The sequence below is a fragment of the Eptesicus fuscus genome, chromosome 15 (assembly GCF_027574615.1).
Source record: "Eptesicus fuscus isolate TK198812 chromosome 15, DD_ASM_mEF_20220401, whole genome shotgun sequence".
In the NCBI taxonomy this organism is placed as follows: Eukaryota; Metazoa; Chordata; class Mammalia; order Chiroptera; family Vespertilionidae; genus Eptesicus; species Eptesicus fuscus.
In genome coordinates, this window is record NC_072487.1 from 28,731,692 (window position 1) to 28,736,729 (window position 5,038).

Genomic DNA, 5,038 nt, shown 5'->3' on the forward strand with positions numbered 1-5,038 from the left:
GATGAGGTAATTTACAGTAACAAAGAAGTTGTTACTCTGTAAACCCTTACCCTCCTCCCAATTGGGTCTTTTTTTCATGCTTCTGCAGTAACTCCTTAAGCAGCATTTTTAAAACTTCTATTTTTTTAGTAATTTATTTATTTTAAACAATAATAATTTTACAATTCATTTAATGACAACTGGTAATCATGAAATTTGCAGAGGTTTCTTCAAGTTATTGTACTAGCTGTGCTGTCATTTCCTGAGGTTAATCATATAAATCAGACTTGGTTTATCACCAGCATTTATAAAACCAGACCTAGGGAAAGAACTTAATATAGTGAATGTTTAGCCTGCCCTGATTATTACAAAATATTTGCAGAAAACTTCTATTTCTTTTAAAAGGCTCTCTTGTGGCATTTCCAAGTCCTTTACATTCACATTCAGTTTCTTGCAAGGTCTAATGCATGTTAGGAGGTTCAGCTGTCTGCAGCTCCCCACATCAGCCGCTATTACATCTAGACTCTCTGAGTTACAAGGGTGGGATGTTAAGTCTTGATTTACAACAACCCTCCTCCCACCTAAAAAAAAAAAAGAATTTATTAATCGTAAATTCAAATCGCAATCCAGCGCAAACGTAATCACAAATTACATTTCTGGCACATCCAGTGCTTTTAGCTTCTGGAAAAATTCCACATGGTGACCCCCATAGCATTCTAGGATATAAAAGGGTCAAGAACAATAATAAGTCCTGACCTGTGTGGCTCAGTCAGCCTGCGGACTGAGGGGTCCCTGGTTCGATTCCGGTCAGGGGCATGTACCTTGGTTGCGGGCACATCCCCAGTGGGGAGTGTGCAGGAGGCAGCTGAATCGGTGTTTCTCTCTCATCGATGTTTCTAACTCTCTATTCCTCTCCCTCTCTGTAAAAAATCAATAAAATATATTTTGAAAAAGGAACAATAATGACTGTGAGTGGCCACAAAAAGAAAACCACCCTACCACAGTCAGAATGTTTCCCCTATGGTTGAGAAGCATTATAAAAGGAGGCTTCAACTTTCTCTAAAGTTCACCATTATATTCACTAAAGCCACCAACTTCATAAAGTTACTAGAGCCAAGATGGGTTATAAAGTTAGATAAGTTCATTAAACTCAACTGCTCAAATTATTACATTTATCTGTGATGCCCAGATGAGAAAGGCTTATGAATCCATAAACGTAGGAGAATGGGGAACTAAGACTTCAGGCCTTAAAATATGTTCGAAGAATTTTTCCAAGTCCCCACAAGCAGCTACTATAATAAGATGACAGGAGAAAATACAGATCTATTGTGCTTAAAAAACTAGGCTTCCTCAGTGAAGCACCTGATAAACTTAGGTGGTTGGATTACAGTGGAAAATCCACTTTACATACACACAAACACACAAAAAACTGGCGACTTTTTCCATCCCCAATCCCTGCACTGCTGAGACACAACATGAATTTTATAGCAAAGGATGTTTAATCCCCAGAGACACTTTGGCTTGTGGTGCTTTTTGAAGGTCTCTTGGTCATGTCTAGTATCATGCGTTGAATAAGGGGTATATAAAAATAGGGGCCTTAGGAAGCCTCCACAGTACAAGGCTGCAGGCCCCTCACATGTGAACCTGAGGCATCCACCCAGCGAGACCTTTACATAGAGATCTTAAATCTAATGTTGATCAATAAAACCAATCATGTATTTAAACCAAAGAATTCCAACACTGGATCTTTCACTATGAAGGACAAAGTATTACAGCTACACACACACAGCAAGGAGTGATAGGGCTGTAACAAGAGTTTATATTTTTTCCCACAATTACAGGTCTACCGTTTCAGTTTCACTGGAAACAGTGGCTCTGTTCCTACCTCTCAGATACATTTACAAGACTGAGGGAGAGGTCTTCTCACTGGATGGTCTTCTCACTGGATGGTATGTGAGGAAAGGGGAAGGTAAGAGGAAAAGAAGGTAGAAAGCTTAAAATGAAATAGTGTGGCCACATCTCCTTAGCTCTTAAAGTATTGTTAGGATGAAACCTACATAGGCAATGTTTTCATTTGTAAAAAGCATTAAGTTATACCTAGTAACTAACTGAATTCAAAATGGCCAAGTCAAAGAAAACTGAAAAAGATTTTGCCTTCCCCCTCCTACCAGCTATAGAGCATGTTGGGAGATGAAAGGGAAGAGGACCAAGGTAAGGAGTCTGGGAGGGAAGGTTATTAAAGTTTTCAACTAAACTGAAACTAAACTTATACGTGAGCTGGATTTAGGGTCGGGTCAATAAGACATGGTTCACACTGAACAGAAGTTTTCAGGACCTGTCTTCACTTTGGCTATATTTTTCAGCATCTCAATGTAACTATTAAGACATATTTCCACTAGATTCACCAGGATAACCCCAATGAAGTCCTTATGGAATAAAGTCATATAAATGACTAGCAGGACACTGCTTTAATAGGTTGGGTCCTGCCTCCTTCCTTCCCACCTCCCTTGAAGAAGCTATATTTTTGTAATCTCTGGAAAAGAGCATGAGACACAAATCCCCAAAGTGTGGGATGGAGGGTGAGCAATGGTGGGCATAGGAAGAAATCTGCACCCAAATGCAGCAGCTGGATCTAAGGCTGGTTCATCTTTAGTAATGAAGAACTGAATTTGAAAGGGGAGAAAAAAACATTTGTCCATGAATTATTCCACTCGCAGGTAATTTTTCAAGGAACCCCCTGAGTTATGAAAAGTTCAAGTTAAAAAAAAAAAAATCAGCCTATTATAATTTTTTAAAATGATTGAACTACTATGAATCCACAAGCAACTGTTCAGAAATGATGCTTCTTAACTATTTTACCTCTCCCTGCCAGGTGCAAGCTGCATCAAGGAGAGAGTGGACTCCCCCACCTCTGCTCAGGCTCAGGAGACAGAAGGGGGCATTCTTGCTGAGCGCCAGCGGCAGCGGGACAGGCACCCCGAGGAGGCTGGCAGCAGCAATCACTGGTGACCCTGCCAGAGGTCCAAGGGGCGAAGGGGTTGCCACTTAAGAAATCCCTGACATACCGGGGCTGCTGACAGGCGTACAGCCTCCTAGATGAGCCCATTTGAGAACGGTCCTTCATAACAGTGTTGAAATAGGGGTGCTCGCTCCACGGCTTCTCTTGCCGTGACTGGTGGTCATATTGCAGTAGCACGTCCGGGAAATCCAAGGCCTCGGGGCCGACAAGGTGCTGGTTTTCACTGTGGACAAAGCGTCCCCCTAGCTTACGGGAGTGTCTACCCAAGATATGCAACTAATGCAATGCTGCATATTGTCAATACAGTCAAATAAATCTGTCCCCAGAACCTTGGCTATCCTCACCAACTGATCATCTGTCACATCCATGGAGAAATGGCTTCTTCCAGAATATGGTAGTCGCCAGCATACAACCCAAGCTCCACGTATCCAAACTCTAATCGTACATCTGATCGTCTACAAGTCGCTCGGGACCTCTGAGGTTACGGAGAAGCAACTCGGACATTACATGCTTGGCCAGGGCGGTAAACTCAGCTAAACCCCGTCTATTGGCAACAGCTTTCTGTGCTCGTACATGGGGCATAACACATGGCATTACGGGGCTTCCCATCTCGGTGCCATGACAGTAGCCCCGGCCCCAGAAGCTCACACTTGGGAACGTCGGTAAAATGGCTTGAATCTGCACTGTTTGCACAAGTTGGAAAACCAAGGCGGGGCTCGTGGCACCGGGTCTTGCACACTGTCTGCCCGTGGGCCGGTGTTGGGCCCACCTCGCCAAGTCTCCGAAATCTTTATTTCACGCTTGACTTGTCTCCTTTACTGGCTGGAGAATGTTAACAACTTTTTCATTATGTGATGTTAATGGCTTTAGAGACTTCCCTACACCTACCAGGCCTAATTTCCAAGCCGGCTTGCAGGCCCCTGGATTTCCCCATTCCACCACCTGTGACTCCTGAGCCCAGTCCTCGGGGTCCCCGCGGATTCACGTCTGTAAACTCAGCCATGCCTGGCCCGGCCCCGACGTCAGGGCGGCGAGCAAAGGTACACGTGGTGTTTGGATCCGGCAGTCACCGGTCCCAGCCAGAGGCAGGAGGGGCGAAGCGGGGAGGTAAGACTGTACAAACCTCCTTTCTTCCAGCCGTGGTGGAAGCGGTGGCGGAGGCCGTCCTCGCCCCTCTCCTCACACAGACAACATGGCGCCAGGGGCGGAGCCACAGGGCTGGGCCACAGACAATATGGCGGAGGGGTGGGGGGCATGGCAACACAGGAACCAGAGCAAGGCCGCTGCTGTTACCGGAAGCGGAAGCGGAAGCGGAAACCCCTGCGGCTGTGATCTGAAAGGTAACCTTCAGAGGAGCCCATGAGCAGAGGCATCAGAGAGTCCGAGCTGTTGGCGCTGCCCTGGCTTCTTTAAAGCTGTGTGATTTCTGAAAAGCCTCAAAACCTCTATGAACTGGTCTGTGAAATGAGCTTGATTATAGCTGTCCTCCCTCCATCACAGTATTATGAGAAACTAGAGGTCCGGTGCACAGATTGGTGCGCATTGAAAGGAAATTAATTACAAGAAATATTTTAATATCACTATTCGCCCTTTCTCTAGAATAGAAGTGTCAGAGATGAAAGAAAATATGTAAAATGTGTATTAAAATAATGTATCTGTAAATTGATTTATAAACAATAGCATGATATAACAAAAAAGACATGATATAAAAACAACAAAAACATAATATAAAAACAACTAAAACATGATATAAAAACATTGATAAAAACAATGGCTGATAAATTGATTAAACTTATTCTAATATCTCCCTGAGTACATGCAATTGGTGCCAGTGAGAACTTTATATGTATCGTGCATGCGTAAGTCAACGCTTATTTTTAAATTGCCAGTGCACGTCATATGTACCGGACGGTTGGACCGTCAGATGGATGTATAGTCGGTCACTTAGCCTTTTATGTATATATATGTGGGTGACTCTCTCACCCACATCACTCACATTCCAGGGAGGGTGGGAAGATGTCAGCACAGATACCCATAATT

General features: G+C 43.9%; 1 pseudogene; it reads right to left on the reverse strand.

Moving 5' to 3' along the window:
• Positions 1–2,863: 2,863 nt before the first annotated feature.
• LOC103289220 (casein kinase II subunit alpha-like) lies at positions 2,864–4,001 on the reverse strand (annotated as a pseudogene).
• Between the last annotated feature and the right edge of the window lie 1,037 nt (positions 4,002–5,038).